Source organism: Neofelis nebulosa, chromosome 6 (assembly GCF_028018385.1).
Source record: "Neofelis nebulosa isolate mNeoNeb1 chromosome 6, mNeoNeb1.pri, whole genome shotgun sequence".
In the NCBI taxonomy this organism is placed as follows: Eukaryota; Metazoa; Chordata; class Mammalia; order Carnivora; family Felidae; genus Neofelis; species Neofelis nebulosa.
Window position 1 is genome coordinate 90,109,014 of NC_080787.1, and position 21,519 is coordinate 90,130,532.

At 36.2% G+C, this 21,519-nt stretch overlaps 1 protein-coding gene and 1 long non-coding RNA gene across 9 annotated transcripts in view; one reads left to right on the forward strand and one right to left on the reverse strand.

The window, feature by feature from the left end:
• FUT9 (fucosyltransferase 9) overlaps positions 1-7,222 on the forward strand; it is a 215,337-nt gene extending 208,115 nt beyond the window's left edge. For all 6 annotated transcript variants that reach the window (XM_058734740.1, XM_058734737.1, XM_058734741.1 and 3 more), the window contains 2 exons: positions 165-3,167; positions 4,339-7,222. The gene's annotated coding sequence lies outside the window, so the exon portion shown is untranslated. The remainder of the gene's footprint in view (positions 1-164; positions 3,168-4,338) is intronic.
• The window catches only part of LOC131514573 (uncharacterized), a 159,490-nt gene continuing 142,554 nt past the window's right edge, over positions 4,584-21,519 (reverse strand). For 2 of the 3 annotated variants that reach the window (XR_009263134.1, XR_009263133.1), the window contains 5 exons: positions 13,817-14,074; positions 10,421-10,521; positions 9,207-9,322; positions 7,961-8,015; positions 4,584-4,687 (listed from right to left, as the gene is read on the reverse strand). This is a non-coding gene — a long non-coding RNA (uncharacterized LOC131514573). The remainder of the gene's footprint in view (positions 4,688-7,960; positions 8,016-9,206; positions 9,323-10,420; positions 10,522-13,816; positions 14,075-21,519) is intronic. The other variant, XR_009263135.1, reaches the window with a different exon arrangement.

Sequence of the window (21,519 nt, forward strand, 5' to 3'; positions counted from 1 at the left end):
GAGCCCCGCGTCAGGCTCTGTGCTGACCGCTCAGAGCCTGGAGTCTGTTTCAGATTCTGTGTCTCCCTCTCTCTCTGACCCTCCCCCGTTCATGCTCTGTCTCTCTCTGTCTCAAAAATAAATAAACGTTAAAAAAAAATTTAAAAAAAAATATCCCCAGATAGTTCTGATATGCTGCTGTCAGGTTTGAGGCCTGTGTGTTAGCCACCTGTAAAACGGAATGTATTCTTTTGCTTAACCGATACAAGCTAATGTCTTTTTAAAATTCACCTGGAATGTTAGCGTCCTTTTTAAATTCACCTAGAATTTTCCCGAGTATGTCAGTGAAGTGTTGTCTCAACTTCAAGAGCCAAGACATTCTATATGCCTAATCATTTCATACATGAGCATGGTATTGACTAATCCCTTGACTTGGGACAGGTTATCTACAGTCTCCAAATCTTCTTCTAAGTTGTGAGTGGTTCATTCATAGCAGTATTTCTCAAGCCTAGATGCACATGTGGATCACCTGGAGAGGATTTAAAATTGTGGATGCCAGATCTCCAGAGATCTGATCTGATCGGTTGGAAATGGGACCCAGAAACAAACAATTGTAAACGCTCCGTAGATGATACTCATGTGAGGCCATCTCTGGAAACCATCAGTCTGCACAAAAGACCTGCTCAATTCTTGTCCTGGAGAAGTTATTAGGAAAAGCAAAGTATATGTACCTGGAGAGCATATCTCTCTTTCTCTTTTTAGGTTCTAAATGCATGTTTGAATTTGTAACATGAAAAATTGGACTGCCCAATTACTAGGATCCTTTATAACCATAAAATTTTATTCTTCTTTGATCTGCTAAGGAGCTGTATATGTTTAAGAGAATTTATTTTCAGTGTCCCAAAGTCTTTGTTTGATGGGTAGAAAAGTAATTTGCAACTGGCATATAACAATGAGCTATCTGTAGCACATGGATTTTTGATGACCCAGATTTACAACTGAATCCCAGCTCTGCCTGTATACAGGCACTAACTGTATACAACTAACTGTATACAAATTATGAGGCTCCTGTAAGCCTCAGATTTTGCATCTGTAAAGTGGAGGTAGCATATTCCTGATGCATATTTTTGTGAGGACAAATGAAATAACACTTAAGTGAAGAGAAAATATGTTCAATGAGTATCATTTATTATAATAAAAGATCATTGTGGGGAACTCCAAACTGTCTCCACAATTTCAGTTCCCAAACTGAAGATGTTAATTAAGCAGACAGCTTATAAGAATTGCTGCAAATTTAAGTAAGCCGAAGGAACAACCTTCAGGATAAGAGAAACAAATACAGTGTGGAAGCATGCATTCACATCTGTAATTGCTAAGTACTGGAAGGGGTGTGGGGAGCTGGCCTTGGTAGCACACAGGCATTATTTGCATCAGTACACACATGCTCCATTTCTTAAAATAATTGGATCTCCAGCAGGCTTAATTTCCCCTCACTGTTATGAACAATCCGTAAGTTAACAGTTAATTTAGCTTATTATTAGTTGGCATAGCTCATGTCACAGAATGGAGTAGCAGGAAGATTCTCAGAGGTGATTGGCTGGTAAGGAAAGAGGCCCAGAAATATTCAACAACCTGAGTTCCTCCACGTCAGCTTGGCCACAGAGCCAGTTAATGACATAAGTTAGAAACAGAATCAGGTCCTCATCTACTTTTCCTAAAGTTAAAAAAAATTCTAAAAGTTACTTTAAAAATGTTAGAGTATAAATTCAATAAACAAGAATGTATTTGTTTAGTGGTGCAGAAATAAAAATAATTCCTAGCCAGACTGTAAGACTACTCTAATTGCTAATTGCATAATAAAATTTTGACATGACTAATCTCAGCTGTTCATTTGCACAATTTCTAAGTTATACTGTAATAAAACAAAAAAGTAAACTTAAGGAATTTTTTATATGTATGTGTGAAAAAAATGAATAACATTCAAAATAGTAGTTTTAAGTAGTTCATAATCATCTCACTTTAAAGAACATTAGAAACATTTATTTCAGACACATTAGAAAATTTCAAAAATTACTTTTCTGAGTTATCTGGCAACCAAATTATTGAATTTCTTGTATACATAAAGAATGTTAAATTAGAGCTTGCTGGAATTTCATTAGGAGAAACAAATATACATTTCATCTGAGAAGTTTTCAGAGTGATTTTTTTTTTCGGAGAAGTATGTTAACTATGCTGACTATTACACACGAGGCTGCATTCCATTTTGATTAATGAAGGTGCAGGAGATAGAAAATCAGTCTCCACAGATACGGTACCCAGATAACCCCACACTACTCATTGTGCAAGAAATATGTGCCAGAATTACAACAGTGCATCCCCCATCTTGGACTGGCCTCATTAGCCACCTTCAGTCCCTCAGATGAAACAATCCTGAAGATGTCTTCCTCGTCCAAAGCCAGATTGCCAGAAGAGAGCTTACTATCATCTGGGATGGGATATGTGTCTCCAGGGACTGTAATGAGATCAGGCCTTCCAAATACTGGCTTTCTTCCTTAAGAGCCTTAAACAGACCAAGAATATCTCATACTATGTAAAGGCAGGAGCTGTCTCCTTTTTAGATAATAGATGACCTATCTTGAATATCTTACATATTATATAAAAATAATGAATCAAAGGACAAAGACTATCATACTTGAGAGCAGGAGTTGATTTACGGGGGGAAAAAAAACATCATTTAGCTCATAGATGCTTTACATTCAAAACAATGAGAGCTCTTGTGCTGGAAGATGAACAGGCTATATAGCATTGGAAATGGAGATAGAAAAAAGTAGTGAAAACAATGACATCTTTATTACTCTTAAATAAAAATTTAAATCTCTTGAGCTATCAGCATGATGGCAGCCTTCAAAATCAGTATATTTATTCACGTGGACCTTTTCCCCTCCCTCTTTTTTATTTTTTCTTTTTTTTAATTTAAGATTGGATTTGGTAGGAGACAGGGTTAATGGAGTAATTGTGACAAAATAAAAATAACATTTTCATAAATCATATGTGAGATGAAGGTAAAAAGTAATGTTTGCTGGCGGGAATGCAATAATTTGAGAGAAATTATTGAGATTAATCATTGGAATAATGCGGTTTATTCCGAATCTAAAACAACCTAAAAACAATCTAAAAACCTAATAGAGGTTTTTATTTTTTTTATTTTATATTTTATTTTTTTTTTATTTTTTAATATATGAAATTTACTGTCAAATTGGTTTCCATACAACACCCAGTGCTCATCCCAAAAGGTGCCCTCCTCAATACCCATCACCCACCCTGCCCTCCCTCCCACCCCCCATCAGCCCTCAGTTTGTTCTCAGTTTTTTAACAGTCTCTTATGCTTTGGCTCTCTCCCACTCTAACCTCTTTTTTTTTTTTTTTCCTTCCCCTCCCCCATGGGTTTCTGTTACGTTTCTCAGGATCCACATAAGAGTGAAACCATATGGTATCTGTCTTTCTCTGTATGGCTTATTTCACTTAGCATCACACTCTCCAGTTCCATCCACGTTGCTACAAAAGGCCATATTTCATTTTTTCTCATTGCCACGTAGTATTCCATTGTGTATATAAACCACAATTTCTTTATCCATTCATCAGTTGATGGACATTTAGGCTCTTTCCATAATTTGGCTATTGTTGAGAGTGCTGCTATAAACATTGGGGTACAAGTGCCCCTATGCATCAGTACTCCTGTATCCCTTGGATAAATTCCTAGCAGTGCTATTGCTGGGTCATAGGGTAGGTCTATTTTTAATTTTCTGAGGAACCTCCACACTGCTTTCCAGAGCGGCTGCACCAATTTGCATTCCCACCAACAGTGCAAGAGGGTTCCCGTGTCTCCACATCCTCTCCAGCATCTATAGTTTCCTGATTTCTTCATTTTGGCCACTCTGACTGGCGTGAGGTGGTATCTGAGTGTGGTTTTGATTTGTATTTCCCTGATAAGGAGCGACGTTGAACATCTTTTCATGTGCCTGTTGGCCATCCGGATGTCTTCTTTAGAGAAGTGTCTATTCATGTTTTCTGCCCATTTCTTCACTGGGTTATTTGTTTTTCGGGTGTGGAGTTTGATGAGCTCTTTATAGATTTTGGATACTAGCCCTTTGTCCGATGTGTCATTTGCAAATATCTTTTCCCATTCCGTTGGTTGCCTTTTAGTTTTGTTGGTTGTTTCCTTTGCTGTGCAGAAGCTTTTTATCTTCATAAGGTAATTCACTTTTGCTTTTAATTCCCTTGCCTTTGGGGATGTGCCGAGTAAGAGATTGCTACGGCTGAGGTCAGAGAGGTCTTTTCCTGCTTTCTCCTCTAATAGAGGTTTTTAAAGGGAAAAAGTAAAGAGTTAACAAGTCTCAATGTAGATTCAAGTTCACAAAGCTGCAGAAAGGAAGAAAAGAGTAGTAAACCAAGGATTCGAACCCAAGCTCCAGGTGGCACAATCCATCGCACAATCCACTAGCTTTTGCGGGAGAGGCGGGGGGAGGTCACTGACATCTCATGTGTCAACAGTGTGGTAGACTTTACATTACAGTCACTTCATAAATCTTGATTTCTTGATTAGACATTCTTGTTTAGTTAGCCTGGCACGGAGCATGGGCTGCCATATACTCTTCTAGAATTTTCCTTCTTTCCTCCTTGCTCTCTTCCATGTGGCCATGTCACTGCTCTGGGAGCCATAAGAAAGAAGAGAAAATAGTTACCAGGCAATTTCCTTAGGAACTCTAAATGGTTGCTAAAAAAAAATGCAGTGGAGTTTTGCAAATAAAGAGTGGGGACTTTACATACTTTCTCTTCTCTCATTTCCTCAAGAACACACATACACACACACATATGCCTATACTTCTTCTGTGTAGTTCAAGTGTAACTTTGATAAAACAATGTACACTCAAGTAAAGAAGGTCAAAACTATCATGGTGAAATAAAATGTGCCAATTCTAGCCAATATGTGAATTGTAAGGGTCAGTAATCCATAAACCATTTGGGTGATAATTGTATGTTTTCTTAATGTAATGTGATTTTGCACTATTGTATTGTCATATTTAAGTGGACTCTTAAAAATATTCTGAAACCTAAATGCCAAATGTACAGTTTATAGGTTCATGTTATTTCTGATAAGGATTTAATTGCATTGTGCTAATAGTTGTTTAACGCTATTAACTTTCTGTATGTGTATTATTGCAATGCAGACCCCATAGGGTTGTTGTAAGCACACTAACTAGTCATCTGAATTTTTATAGATAAAATCACACATTGATCAGAAACCACTTTTCTACTTATTTTTTTGTAGAGTATTTTTCCACACTTGAAAAGACATGATTATTTTATATCAAACATCAGCTTTTCTTTAAAATCTTATTTTAGTAGCCAGTGCATGTTTGAAATAAAATGTGTTAGGAATTATATGAAGATATTAAGGTTGTGTTATATTAGGTGAAAAAATGCATGCCATTAGGGAATCATGCAACTTTAGAGAGGCATTTACACTGCCAGCTCATACATTGGCTTCATCTCAATCTGTGTGCATGATTCACATCCTTTCAAAAATTCTTTTTAAACTTGAGTAAAGTGAAAATGTTAGTGCTAATGAGCCAATAGACAATGCTGCTTTGCTTTTTTTCTAACTTGGCAGCATAATGGGGTAAAATCCCCCCTCCCCAATTTTCTTCTTGGAGTCTCTTGTTGGCAATAAAATACAACAAATAAAATCATTTGTTGGCAAATGACACAATTTACTGCATAGCAATTTACTATTATAAAAGCATGAAGATGTGAAAAATATCTCAATCAGTTCCATACTATGAACACAATATTCTGGCAGCTTTTTCTACAATCAAGAATAGTGTGTCGTTTGTTTTTTTACACTGCCAAAATCAGTACTACTGCCAGGGGTGGTCGGGGGGTATGGTGGGAGGTGTGGGAATGCTAAACACTTGAGGCCAGGTCTGTACAACATCAAGTTGGGCAATGATGTAGAACATCCAGGCAGTGTGAACAGCCAATCAGTGTGCTTGGCAGAAGAGGGGAAAAAATCTTTTTTCTCAGTAACTTGGGTTTTAAGAAAAAAAAATAGAGATTCTATAGAAAATACGAATTTTGCTGAATAACACCAAGCCTCCACATGCTGATCATTTGCAGTAGTCTTTGGGAACAAAAATTACTCCATTCAGTGAAGTTTTGTTTATGTTTTTGTTTCTGTTTTGTGTTCTTTTTCAGAAAATATACTTGTGCTTTTGAAAGGGCTTAATTCCAAACAGATAATATATGTGGACCAATGACCACTTCCCAAATGAAATTAGTTATTCATCATAATATAGTAAGACTAGAACATAGCACTAGGTGACTTAAAACACCAATATAAGCATTTATACTATTGGAAGGTAATTTTGTTGCCATGTGATTAAAACAGTGGGGATCCTATTTATACGTTTATTTATTTATTTATTTACACAAGTTTGGTTCATTCAAGTTCAATTTGAACAGCTTCAGTGAAGTTACTATAACAGTAAGAAAAGCTGAAACTCAGGCAACTGATCCTTGCTATAGCCTGGAGAAAATCATTAATCCAAATGTTGAGTAGTCAGTGCTGGCAGTGTGGAGGCCAACTTCACTGACCACGATGTCATATGTGTATGGCATTCAACGAACATTGCTCTGGGCTCTTAGTTTGCTACACATTGTTCCCTTCATTGATTCAACTTGTAAATAACATAACATGTTATGGCAGCTAAGCAAATATTTTAATAAGCCATGCAAAGCAAAATGCCATAGGAAATCTGTATATTCAGCTAGTTGAAGAACTTGTGTTTTCCACAAATTAAACTGGAGATGTCATTTGAAATTTCCTTCCCTTAAAAATGCCATCGTAATGTGGATTCTGGCCCATTGATGTCTTTCTGGGTTTATATAAATATATGGTATGATTGCTATTGTTATAATTTTTTGAAATTATGTTCAGCAATTAATAGTGACTTCAATGATCCATGCTAAGATCCCAAGGCAGAAATAAATGTATAAAGGGTTTGAGCCTGTATGTGTAAGAATTCTCTTTCTTCAATCATATTTCCTATATTCAACGTAAGTACTTCACTGATTTACCACTGGAGTTATTCCTTGGATGTGTAAATAATGATGTTCTATTCAGGCTTAATGAATTCCTGTACTGTGAATATTTAAAATAAAAGAATTCAATTTAAATGTGCAATAGTTAGTGCTGGTTATTTATGATGCTTCCATTCAAAATCATTCACTCGAGAAGATTCATTTTGACTCACATGCAAATCTGGATCCCCTGTATATATTGAATTAAAACTTAAAAACAATATATTTGACAGATGATACATTTATTACAAATACTAAATCAAAAAATGACAGTCAGTGTACACACATAAACTATTGTACACTGGCTTGTTTCCTTAATTTTGCATTGTTTCAGTGGATTTGGGGCTGAACTTGGATCCATTGATTTGGGTTTCTGTGTGGGAAACAGGAGAATCTATCCAACACTTTGTTCTGCCTTGATCCAAGCTTGGAAGACCTCACCTTGCATATCCCCTGGTTGTTTTTATTCAAGTATATGGAATCAACAATTACGAACAGCCTATCATCACAAGTTATGTATCCATTTTGAACTTCTCTCTTCAGCCATATGTCTCTGACTTCCAGTTGTCTGTTGTCATCTCACTTCCTACAGACCCATGGCCTTCGATAGCCCTCAATGAAAGGATTTTAACACCCACTTCCCCTCTTAATCTTTCACTCACTTAATGGTACTATTACAAATTATGTTGCCCAAATCAAAAATTTAGAAGTGATTCTTGATTCTTTCTCTTCCTTTTCCCCACATTTACTTGATCATGAACTATCTCTTACATACATCTTCTTTCTTCTAGTCCACTGCTCTCACCCCATTCATTGCACTGCGGTCTTCAACATTTCCTACCTGGCTTAAAGCGATAATTTCTTGAAGGCTTGAAAATCATCTCTCCACACTGCCACTATGAGAAAAACAAATAAAAGGCGATAGGAAGACAGAATTCAGCTATAGTGTTGATTAGCCAGTCATTTTTTCAAAAAGTTATGCACTTTTTAGGATCTTTCCTTGATTTCTCATTGTTTTCAGGACATATTCCTCAATTGGTAGGAAGTTTCATACTTTTTTTAATATTTGGCTTTTACCAATTTTTCTAAGCTTTTCCCTTGGAATGCTCTGTCATGTTTGCTCTTCCTCCCACACCATCCAGAGACCAGGCTGTTTTTCTGGCCAATGAACTCTTAGCATCCTTAAGATTACACTCAAAGGTCATATCCACTGTGATGCAAAATATATTTCGTATTTAAAATATATTTCAGAAGTTTCAAAGACAAGTTTCGAGACAGCAGGTAAAGTGGTCAGCATTTTTATGGAAGAAGTGAGTTGTGAAACAGTCCTTGAAGAAATAATTTAGACAATCTGAAAAGATGTGTGGATATTCCTTATAATGGAAATATGAACAAAGCCTTGGAAGCAGGATAAGTTAAATAAACATGCCTGACTGAGGGCTGATGGGGGATGGGAGGGAGGGTGGGTGATGGGTATTGAGGAGGGCACCTGTTGGGATGAACACTGGGTGTTGTATGGAAACAAATTTGACAATAAATTTCATATATTTAAATAAATAAATAAATAAATAAATAAATAAATAAATAAACAAACAAACATGACTGATTATAGTGGTATGTCCATGAAGAATAACATTAGATAAAACATTCGAGTGTTGAAATAAAAGCCCAGAATATAGAGTGCTTGACAGTTACACTGACAAATATAGACTAGGCTGGTTGGTTTCAAATGATTCATACTGCAGTGTGACATAAAGTCAGTGAAAATTTATAAGCAGATGTACAGTGTGAGTAAAGCCACAATGCACCTTTCTCAAACTCTAGATCATGAAAAAATGGAAGCAAGCAAGCGTCATAGTATCTTATGCACCGTCATGGTCCACTGCAATGCATTGGAATGATTAGGATCTCCCTTTAGCTGACAAGAGGGGTGTGATGTAGTGGCTTGAAGTGTCTGGGCTCTGGACAAGGACTGCTCACGTTCAACACAGCTTTCTCACTACCAACTGTGTGGCCTTGGAAGGTCAGTTCTTTCTCTTCACCTCCGTTTCCTCTCATGGAAGACAGGAATAATAACAACATCTTACTTATAAGATCATGTGATGATTACATGAGTATCTCCAAATTACTCCTCTGTTGTGGGGTAGGCAGAGAAAGTGGTTTTCATCACGGAGAAAAGTCAGAGAACATGACTGGAGGCATCCTAGAGATAGGAAGAATATTGAGTATTTGGTAACTTACTCTCAGTAGCCAGGTACTCTGAAACAAAGAAACAAAAATCCTTGTAGAGCAGACACTGCTTTGGGAACTCCATGTCTAAAACAAGCTGGTCGTAGTGGTAACTCAGACCGTATTATATTTTAAGCAGTCTGACAAGCTTCCTTGAGGATAGAACTGACTTGGGGGAAACTGAAAAATTCTTTCCGGATAGAAAATTCAATTCTGCCTTTCTAGTCTTTTTCCCCTTCATCACACCTAAAGAGGACTTTAAAAAATTTTTGGAACACCTTTAACAATGGGTATGTAGCCATCAGTCAACAAGAAAACAAATCCAAGTCCCAGAAACTGGCAGGGCCATCAGTTCCTACAACACACAGTTTCATAAAAAAGAGCAAAAAGATTATTTTTCAAGGTTAAGCCTCCCTCTGGGATTGCCAGATTCTGCCATAATAAAAAATATTAAGCCCCAAATCAGTAGCCAGACCTAAAACTCAGGATTTTAATTATGCAAATTATAATTACTTCAAGTACAAAATACTATTTTTAGGGTTTAAGAGCTTAGGAGCACAAGGAAATATTTGCATGACCATTTGGCTATTCGTTACATTTTTCAACATATGTTATTTATCTTAGTAAATGATGATGTTTGCTAATGATCACTCTGCATCTGAACACTGCATCAAATGGGTTCCCTAAATCTATGTCCCAAATTAGACTAGCATCAAACATTTGTTTTTTGTAGTTTTCGTTGAATAAAATTTGGGTACATGATCTAAAACATTTGCAGAATACTTCACAAAATATTCCTTTTTTGAAGATTCACAGAGCACTTTCATATATTAAAGTGCTCGGGATGCCCTTCAATAAAGAAGTTTGCTTACTTTTATTTAACTCAGCAGTTCTAAAATATATTTCATCATAGAAACTCTTTTTCTATAATGCTAATTTACATCACTAAAAGCAGTGGTTGAAGTAATACTCTGAAAAACGTTGCTTTAAGGCCAGCTACATTTTGCTGTAGTGCAACCTGGGTTCAAAATCATAAGACATTTGAGTCTGATGAGCCCTTCTCGATACATACCTTTGCTATGGGATTGTGATGCACCTTTGTCTAGCCTTCATCCAAGAAAACAAGTGGCTCCAGATTCACATTCCATGCCAATCTTGGAAATCAGAAGTTCTCTGTAGAGGATATTTAGTAAGTTGTATAGTCAGAACATCTGATCTGCTTCAGGATTTCTAGTCTGGATGATCTAATTACGACTAACTAAAATCTTAATAGTTCCATTAGTTACTTGACAAAACACCTCAATCCATCCGATTCCCTTATTAAATTACCTAGTAAAACTATTTCCCTAGCAAGTTATATGCAATGACCAAAAAAATTGAAAGCTCATCTTCCATCTTCAGATTTGTGAACTTTGAAAGAAAAAAATACACTTAATCCTGAATTCAGTACAAAGCACATTGACAACAAGTTCGATTAAGCAAAATTCTTGATCCTTTAAGCCCTTTTCTTCCAGTCACCCCAATAATCTCCAGCCTCAAATGTCTTTCAGATATGATCTTATTCACTGTAGTGAGACAGGGAAAACTGAGAGAAACTGAGATGTAGAAATAGTTCCACCAACTGAAGCAGGGCAGGTAATTAGGAGACCCAAGTTTTAGATGATAAAAGAAAGTTCGTTCCAGTAACTAAAGCACTATGTGATTTCCACAGGTTGGGGCAACAGACAAGAAATGATAGTCCAGGAACAGACAAATAATTAGAAGAGGGCGGAGGAAGGCGTGAATACTTCTCTATATGTGAAAGAGAGTACTCAAATAGGAAAGCACAGAAGTCCGGAGCAGATGTCTGAAAGAAGAGAGTGAAGGACAGATGGTTGGGGTTCCCTTAACCTGAGAGAAGTCTTGTGAAAGACCAGACTTGTACTATATGGAGTCTGGAGCTGCATGGCATCAGGGACCTGGGAGAAGGAAGACTGGACCAAAGGAAGAACTCAGAAACTCAGTGGTCAGAATGGATCCACCAAAGGTGACACCACCAAAGGTGAGACCACCAAAGGTGAGACCACCATAGAGTCTTTGGCAGCACCTTAAGAGACCTGCTTCAATTTTGATAAGTCTCTGAGGTTACAGAGATGATGCTCTAGATGATCCTATACAAGAAAAGAAAGCCAGAAACTCTATATTTCCTAAAATCTCCTAGTTTAGCAATCTAGTCAAGTAATTTATTTTTTGACTTGTAAATTCATTTATAGGGCAAACATTTATTCCAGTAAAGCTATAGACAAATATTGATGTGATTTGGAGAACTACATTGTCACCTAGTCTCTTCAGATGAGCTCTTTCTCAAAGAAATGAAATGTTTTTAACTGTTTACTCCTGGAGAAGAATTAACTCTTCTGGAGATAATTTTTTTTTATTTTTTTAATGTTTATTTATTTTTAAGAGAGAGAGAGATGGGGGAAGGAGCAGAGAGAGGAGACACAGAATCCGAAGCAAGCTCTAGGCTCTGAGCTGACAGCACAGAACCTGATGTGGGGCTCAAACCCTTGAACCATGAGATCACCACCTGAGCCGAAGTTGGACTCTTAACAAACTGAGCCACCCAGGCACTCCTGCTGGAGATAACTTTTTACTCAAATAGCCATGTAAGAGATATGCAGAAAAGTGTTTATCAAAAGCAAAATAATCGGGGTGCCTGAGTGGCCTAGTCAGTTAAGCATCCGACTTCAGGTCATGCTGTGGTCTCACAGTTCATGGGTTGGAGCCCTGTATAAGGCTCTCTGCTGTTAGCACAGAGCCTACTTCAGATTCTCTGTCTCCCATTCTCTCTACCCCTCTCCTGCTTGCACTCTCTCTCAAATATAAACACTTTTTTAAAAACCAAATAATCTACAATATTTACCAAATTTTTCCATTATAAAATTGACATAATTTTTATTCTCCTCATTAAACATAATTTAAGAGATCCATTTGTTTTTAATATTTACCTTCAAATTAAGCAAAGAGATTATATAAAAGTAACTGTTTTCCTCACTTCAGGAGTAGAAAAAACTAAACATCATCCATATAACAATGATTATTTTAATGTAAAAACACTCAACTGTCTTTTCCATGTGTATGACTACAAGTATACAGATACAGGTTAGTGTTGACTTCTTAATTCAGCCTTTAAGAACTGTGTTTCTATTTTTAAATTCTAAAAATCTTTATAGTTTATAAGGTGGCTATCCAAATCTGTTTTCTAATATGGTCAATCTTCAGATTATATCTTCAGTTAGATCTAGAAATAAAAATGCTAAGATACCTCTTACCCAGTGTTTTGAAAACTGTAGAATCAATATTTAGATTCTTCAGTGAATGAAACTACAACAATATAATTTTCAATAAGTCTGAAATTTAAAATCCCCCAGTTTTGGCACCCTAAACCTTCAATAGTAACTTAATAACAGGAACTATGAAAGTGAAAATCTTTATTCTTCTAAAATGTAACAGTACAAGTGGCTCAGTCGATTAAGCTTCCAACTTCAGCTAAAGTCATGATCTCACGGTTCATGGGTTCGAGCCTCGCATTGGGCTCTTTGCTGACAGCTCAGAGCCTGGAGCTTGCTTTGGACTCTGTGTCTCTCTCTTTCTGCTCCTCCCCTGCTCACTCTCTGTCTCTTTGTCTCTCTGTCTCAGAGGTAAATAAATATTAAAAATAATTGAAAATAAATTAATTAAATCTAGCAGCACATTTTGTTATGTTACAGTATTTTATGTGACAGTATGTATTTCAGCCAGATTATTCAGAAAACTTCATATAGCTTTTTGCAATTAATCAGCTGTAGATCCCTAAATACTAGATGGTTTCATAAAGGATACTTTCCTTATAGCCACTATAAATTGGTGGCAAAATTATTTCCAGTTTGGCCTCAATTCATGTGACTTAATGCACAAAATTTGCCTTACAGTCCAAATATTTCATTTGTTTCAGTTAAAATTCTCTAACCAGATCCTTATGAGCCATATCATTATGTATTTATTAATTAAATTTAAATGCAAAATACAAAATGCACCATTTCATTAAAATATATTTAGGAAGCACATTAATAATCTCTGTTGACACTATCTTTAGTTTTGTTATTGAAGCTATTTTTTGACTTCCAACTTTTAAACACGATGCATATGTGTATCATGTCTCTAAGGCTCTAAATAAAAGCTAAGTTCTTTTTAAGCTACTATTCGTCAAATATAGTTAAAATAAATCCCAAGTTTGTATTGATGTATTGATCTATACCTTTGAAATAGGAGATTTGGGGATTTTATCAAGGTTTTTTTTTTTTTGCAATAAAATGTGAGATATTTTCATTGAAATTGAGATATTTCTGGGAAAAAAATGCTAATGAGATAAATCAAGAGGAGCTAAAGTAAGCCACAAAGAAAAACTGCAAACATTCTGAAGTGTGGTTCTGCGAACTCAGGGCCAAACCTCTTGAGAATAGGACCAGGAACGGGAAATTTCGCCCATGGGAACTTTAGCAACGCTCCTCCGATGTGAGTGTGTCTTCTTTGAGAACGGACGCCTGCATATATGTCATGATGCAGAGATCTGTGTTTCCGTATGCTCATCTGTACGTGTACGTATCTGTGTTGTATGTGAGGAGGCAGGGAGGTCCTTTTCTTTCTCTTGGCTTCATGCTTCATTCTTCTCTCTGGGCAGAGAGGATTGTAGGGCACTTCAGTGCACCTGGAGGGAAAAAACTTAATTTACTGGCTGTTTCCTACAGCCTACTGGCAGGTGCGTGCCCAGAGATAAAAACTAATCCATCTGAGCGTAGTTCCCTAGAAAGGCAACTATATTAAAAACAACTCCGTAACAGTCCCTCCAAATCTCTTAACAAATCCCATAGTGACCCTCATAGGTCTTACTCCAAAGTAAATCCTGTAGTCAGGATTTATCTGATAATAATGCCAATAACAAATAATTGTTGATAAATTAGTATTAAATATATTAATCCTATTAATTATACTGATATAGAATTCCCAATAATTTTAATAATGTGATTATTGATTATAATTATTAATAAATTATGGTGATTAATAATCAATGAAATAATAATAACACATGTATATTGAGGGTTTTAAATAATCCAGGCAATATTAAGTACAGTTGATTCTTGAACAAGTGGAGGTTAGAAACACTGACCCCTTCAGCCATGCAATATAACTTTTGACTCCCCTAAACCTTAACTACTGTTGACCAGAAGCCTTACTGATAAAGCAATATATATATATACACTACATATTCTTACAATAAAGTAAGCTAGAGAAAAAAAAATGTCATTAAGAAAATTATAAGGAAGGGGCACCTGGGTGGCTCAGTAAGTGTCTGACTCTTGGTTTCAGCTTAGTCATGTTCTCATGGTTTCTGAGTTTGAGCCCTGCTTCAGGCTCTGCACTGACAGTGTGGAACCTGCTTGGGATTCTCTGTCTCTCTGTCTCTCTCTCTCTCTCTCACTGCCCCTCCCTGTTTGCTCTGTCTTTTCTCTCTCAAAACTAAATGAATATTAAAAAAGAAAAAGAAAAAGAAAATCATAAGGAAGAGAAATTACATTTACAGGATTGTATTGTTAAAAACCCATGTTGTAAGTGGACCCCTGTAGTTCAAGTCCTTGTTATTCAAGACTCACTGTACTTTACATGTATTCTTTAATCCTTACAACACTCTACAGTTCCACCATTACCTCCTTTTTTCCCAGCCAAAAAATTGGGACACTCACCCAAGTTTACACAGTTAGAAAATGGTAGAGTGGGAATCGGAGGCCAGGCCATCTACTGCCAAGACCTCAATGTTTAACCACTAAGGTCTACGGTTTAGAAACAATAGGTTCAATGAGATTGGAACAATAATTGATTGATTTTTGTTATAGGATTTCTTACTACTTTTAATATGTTGTGAATTATTAATTATTAATTATTAATTATTAATTCCCCAGAGCAAGATATACCATAAAGTTTCAACAGTTTATTTAACTATCAACTTTTTATTTTCGTGGGTTACCTAAAAACATTGGCACAACATTCTTTGGGAAATGTTGCTATAACTTGATTTTACTCTGGGTCAGTAAAACATTACACAAGAAACAATTGAACCACAAGGAAAATTGAACAAAAATTAAGTTTATTTATTTTCAGTTTAATTTCAATTGGTTATAGGATTCTCTTCTTATAAATTCTAAAATTGAGGTAAGTGTCAACATGGATAGACAAGATCGAATTGTGTGCATACAATCAATGTCCTTAAATTATTTTTAAAAATAATCAACAGTAAAGATAGAGAGCAGCTTATTATCAGACAAATAAATGGAAGTAAAATGGTACCTAGTACGTAGTCCATGTATGGGACATAATGTTCCAAGAATTAATATGTGCAAAGAAATAGGAACTTAGGAAGGGTATAATTTAGTTAAATCCTTTGGTGATAAATATATGATGATTCCAAAACAGAAGCTAAGGAAGTAGTTCCTTTCTAGAAGTAGTATCTGGAAGACAATTACTATCCCGTCTTACAAAACAGTGATTTATTCATTCAACAAACATGTACTTAGTGCCTACCAGATGCAGGGACCTGTCCTTTGTTTCTAGAAGACAATAGATGGATAAGACACAAATTCTTCCCTCATATTTTTGATGATTTATCTGATCACTCATACATGCAGGGGAGGAACCACATTCAAAGTGAGGGGGGAAATGCACATGAGAAGGTGAAGAAAGGCCCCAGAAAAGGAATGGCATTTAAACTGGACACGACAGGTGTTAGGAAGTTAGAAAGGACTACGTGCTGAGAAAAGGGAATAGAATGCCCTCCCCATGAGAAGGAGAAGTACAGAGAAGAAAAAAAAAAAAAAACAATTCTGTTTAATTGTAGCCTTGTGTCTGTGAGGGAGGAATAAGCAACGAGACATTCAGGATTTGCAGAAACCAGGCTAGAGCCCTACGCTGGGGCAGAGTCCTCGGAGCGGAGAGCGCAACGTGATGGTTCTACGCATGTCCGGTGGAGCCTGCGACCCCACCTCCAGATTTCGGTCAGCAGTGGCTCTTCACCAGCAGCAGTTTTGCTCCCCAGGGGACGTTTGGTAATAACTGGAGACATTTTTAATCGTCATAATTATTTGACCATTGTATTTGGTATTATAAGAATTTAAAAGATTTAAAGTAATACTGCATTTAACATTTCAGACAGTGACTTTACAGCGGCAACACTGCTTATTGACATTTAAAGGGAAATATATTGTCAGTGGACTAAATATTTCGGAAAAACTCTTCTGATAAACATAACCAGAAAGATAGATGATGGGGTGCCTGGGTGGATCAGTCGCATAAACGTCCGACTTCAACTCAGTCACGATCTCACAGTTCTTGAGTTTGAGCCCGGCATTGGGCTCTGTGTTGACAACTCAGAGCCTGGAGCTTGCTTCAGATTCTGTCTCCCTCTCTCTCTGCCCTTCTGTCACTTATGTTCTCTCTCTCTCTCTCAAAACTAAATAAACATTAAAAGAATTTTTTTTAAACTGATGGATGAAATTAAAAAAAAATCATTTTCCTAAATTTACCAAATAGGTAGGTGGTAAGGAATTAAAATGCCACTGGAAAGGATGGGACCCAGAGATTTTAACATGGCAATTTGGAACATTTTGTCAGGGTCATTATCCAATCATAAACTGGTCATCACCAAAAGCTGAGCTACTTTTTGTTTTGTGCATTTTTAGCCTCATTACAAGTCTTGGGTGACAGATCTCTCTGCCTCTAGGACCTGTGAAGTATGCAATCCGGCTAAACTCCACTGTCTGCTTTGAGTTGGGATCCAAAGAGCCACAGGATTAAGACGAAAGAAGGAACCCAGACTACAGCCCAGGTCTTCTGTGTAGACAAGAAAACTTCAAACACAAATCTCAGTGTCAAGTTATGCAGACAAATAGTGAACCCAGAGACCAGCAGAAGCACTAAAATCTTCTTTAGAGGAAGATAGTCATCCTGAGCTGTCAATTATTTCTATAAGTAATTTTCCTGATACGATACCTGTTACACAAAAATAAATAGACAAATGAGGAGATTAATCATAGATGAAAAGCAAGCAAAACCACTTCTAAAAAGTCAACAAGAATGGATACAAAAGACCCCTGAGTTGAGGACACAGAGAGACAATTGATAGTCTGAGAGCAGAGTACCAAATAGGAGAGAACCGTGGAGGGAGAGACGGAGAGATAGGGAGACAGAGACAAACAGACCAAGAGATCCAAGGATCTGCAGAGGGACCCCTGTAAATATTCAGCTGAATGTGGGTCAAAATATTCATGTAAGGAAATTACCCTGAGACCAGAGAAAAACAACCTAGAAGGATTAGAGGGAACAATCCTTAGAAATAATATAAGGCTGGGACTAGTTAACTTTCCTGCACCTGCAAGAAAGAAGAGAAAAACTTTGAAATTCACAGGATTTAGAGTAGAGTACTCACAATGTAGTGCCTCAGTAGGGGAAGTTAGCCCTTGATTCAAGGCTGCTCTGATTCTAACACAGCTCAAAAGCAAGCCTTGACAGAATAACTGTTTCTAAGTAACTGTATCCAAAAGAAAGCTCAAGAATATTTGTAAGAATAAAAAATATCTATTATCCAACAGGATAAAGTATACAATATCTGAAATCCAACCAAAAGTTAAATCTAAATTAAACAGAAGAAAGTAGATAATAACACTAAGAGCAGAAAATAAAGGAATAAAAAATAGAAAACTTTAGATAATTTTATAAAGAAAATTTAGATAAAAATCAATGAAATCAAAACTGGGTTGTTGGAGATGACTAACAAAATAGAAAAATTTCTGGCTAGATTGAGTATGGAAAAAACACATAAATTACCAACATCATAAATAAGAAAAGTAACCTGACTACAGAATCTGCAGGCACTAACAGGTTAATGAGAGAATACTATGAACAACCATATGCCAGGAAATTTGACAACTTGTGTGAAATGCACAGGTTTTTAAAAGGCACAAACAAACACAACTCCTTCAAAAATAAAGAACCTGAATAACCTAATAACTGTTTTCAAAAATTGAATTTGTAGTTAAAAGCCTTTGGGGCACCTGGGTGGCTCAGTTGGTTAAGCATCCAACTCCAGCTCAGGTCATGATCTCACAGTCGGTGAGTTTGAGCCCTGCGTCGGGCTCTGTGTGGACAGCTCAGAGCCTGGAGCCTGGTTTCACTTCTGTGTTTCTGTCTCTCTCTACCCCTCCCCTGCTTGTGTTCGGTCTCTCTCTCTCAAAAATAAATAAACATTTAAAATAAATAAATAAATAAATAAATAAATAAATAAATAAATACCTTTCTACAAATAAATCTCTAGACTTCGATGGCTTATTAGTAAATTCTGCCAAATATGTAAGGGAAAAAAATGCTGATTTTACACAAATTCTTTCAGAAGTTGAAGAGGGTATGGGGTCCCTCGATGGCTCAGGCGATTAAGCATCCAATCTCTTGGTTTTGGCTCAGGTCATGATCTCACAGTTCATGAGTACAAGCCCCACTTTGGGCCTGTGCTGACAGAGCAGAGCCTGCTTGGGACTCTCTCTCTCTCTCTCTCTCTCTCTCTCTCTCTCTCTCTCTCTCTTTACCTCACCCTGCCTCCCCACTAGCTCACTCTATCTCTCTCAATATAAATAAATAAACATTAAAACAAAGTTGAAGAGGGTATGTATGTTCTTTTTCTTGATTGTGGTGATGGCTATAAGTCAAACTTAACAAAATTTTAGGCTGTAAATATAAGCAGTTTGTTGTATGTCCATTATATCTCAAAAGCCTATTTTCAAAAGGTTTAAAAAACCATGTCCCAGTAAATAAGCAACAGACCATCTCCATAGGAAAATGCCCAGCATTTAGAAAGAAATGCAAACAAAAGCAATATTGAAATATTGTTTTGTACCTTTCACCAATCTTGAAAATAAAAATATTGAATAAAAGCTTGTGATGAGACAAGTCTGTTTACATACTGCTGGTGAAATTCGAAACTTTTCACCCATTATGAAAAGTACTATGGTGGTATATATTAACTGTCATAGCTTTCTTTCTTGTGTGCTTGCTTTTTCTTTTTAAAGAAATATTTATCCAATAATCTTCACCATCATTGTGTGTTCTTAGAAAATGATTTCACATAGAGAAAGAGCTATCTTGACCAAGATGTTTTCTTCAAGACATATAATAAGAAAAAATAATAATTCAAATACCAAAGAGTAGGAGAGGTTTCATAAATCATGATGTTGATATGTTATGAAATTCGCTGTGATTGGAAAAAAAAAGTAAATGACAACAAGTGAAAACACAGATGTCAAAATTATGTATATGTTATTGTTGCAACTATTTTTAAAGGTCTATCTACTAATGAGCAAGACAACAAAGTCTGGATGCAATACATCAAAATAAAAATAGTATTCTTATGATGGGAACAATATTGGTGATTAAAAAATTTTTAATATCAGGGCGCCTGGGTGGCTCAGCTGGTTAAGCATCCAACTTCAGCTCAGGTCATGATCTCACAGTTCGTGAGTTCGAGCCCCACATTGGGCTCTGTACTGACAGCTCAGAGCCTGGAGCCTGCTTCAAATTCTGTGTCTCCCTCTCTCTCTGCACCTTCCCATCTCATGCCCTGTCTCTCTCTCTCTGTCTCTCTGTCTGGCTCTCAAAAAATAAGTAAACATTTTTTTTTTTATTTTTAGTATTTTGTAACATTTGTTTTAATAGAAAAAAAACCCACTTGATCTAAATGTAGGTTCTCTTTTGGTAAAATTAGTAATTCTTTGAAAAAGTTTTCTTTTGAGGATGACTAATTTGCACTAATTCATCTATATATTTTTTTCCTCTTAATTTCATCAGGGATCTGAAGTACAGACTACAGCCATAGCACAGTGGGAAGCCCTGAAATAGAGGGTAATCTCATTACCATGACATTTATCAGCTGAGCTAAGTGGCCATGAATATGAATGTAACAAAGAGATTGTGACAGAGGAAGTTTCTGCCATGATGGCTGCTTTCTGTTCTGTGCACAAAAAATACTACGATTTATGAAAAAGTAATAAAAGCAATAACAATGAAATTCCTTGCACAGTTAAAAATCCCAGAAATTTGCACATTTGCATCCAGCATCTTGGTCAATTGATCTTTCTTGGAACCATAGATCTTTGTATGTAGCTGTTTCCAACAGAATATTGTTTGACAAAAAAAAGAGCCTTAAGATGCAGCTTTTTATTTTTTCATTTCTCTCTCATCTCTCTCTCTCTCAATCTCAAAATGAAGGAAATGTTTTCCCAGCTTCTTCATCTGCACTCACAGCAGCAGCACTAAATACCTTAACTTTGGAGAAAACAGTTGTTTCTGAAAACCATTACTTCTGCATATTACTAAAATTTTCCCTCTAACTGCATGAATGCTTGTTTCTGCATGCTTCAAACACATTTGCACACTAGAAAGAAATCACTCAGAAACAATTTCCACTTGCCCATTTTTATACTTGCCAATCACCTGTAACCAAACTTGCATTACAGAAACACATATCCATATCACTTTAGCTTCCTATTAGGTTATTCATCTCAACGTGCTGCTCCACAATGCATTAGAAAGAAGTCTATGGAAGTTTTTGCAGACTTCAGACAAGTTGCTTAAATCTCCCCATTTGTAAATTTAGAAATGTTTAGTACCTAACAGAATTGCTATGAGGCTATGTGTTTATAGTGTTTGGCATAATAACATATTTATTATTGCTATCATTCACTTCTGTAGACAAAAAAGTGGATTTCCAGGTAAACAAACCTCTCCGAGCTAACTGGGCTGTTTTTAAGATTAACAAATCGGATATGATTGTGTTTTCATTGCGTCATGAAGTTTAAGTTTTGATTATCAACATTATTAAATTTGCATTTGTTAGAAATATAATGTTAAACAAAAATAGTTGTTTCCAGTACTTGAAAAAGTTGACCTCTGAGGGGAATGAATAGACTCTAAACTTACGTTAACATTAGTGTTCATCTACTAGTCTGTGACACAAAGCTACCGTTCACAAATCATTATTAATGAACTGAAGACCTAATCTGAGAATAGAAATAACTTAAAAAGCATCTATTAATTCAATTTAGAGTCAAGAATAGA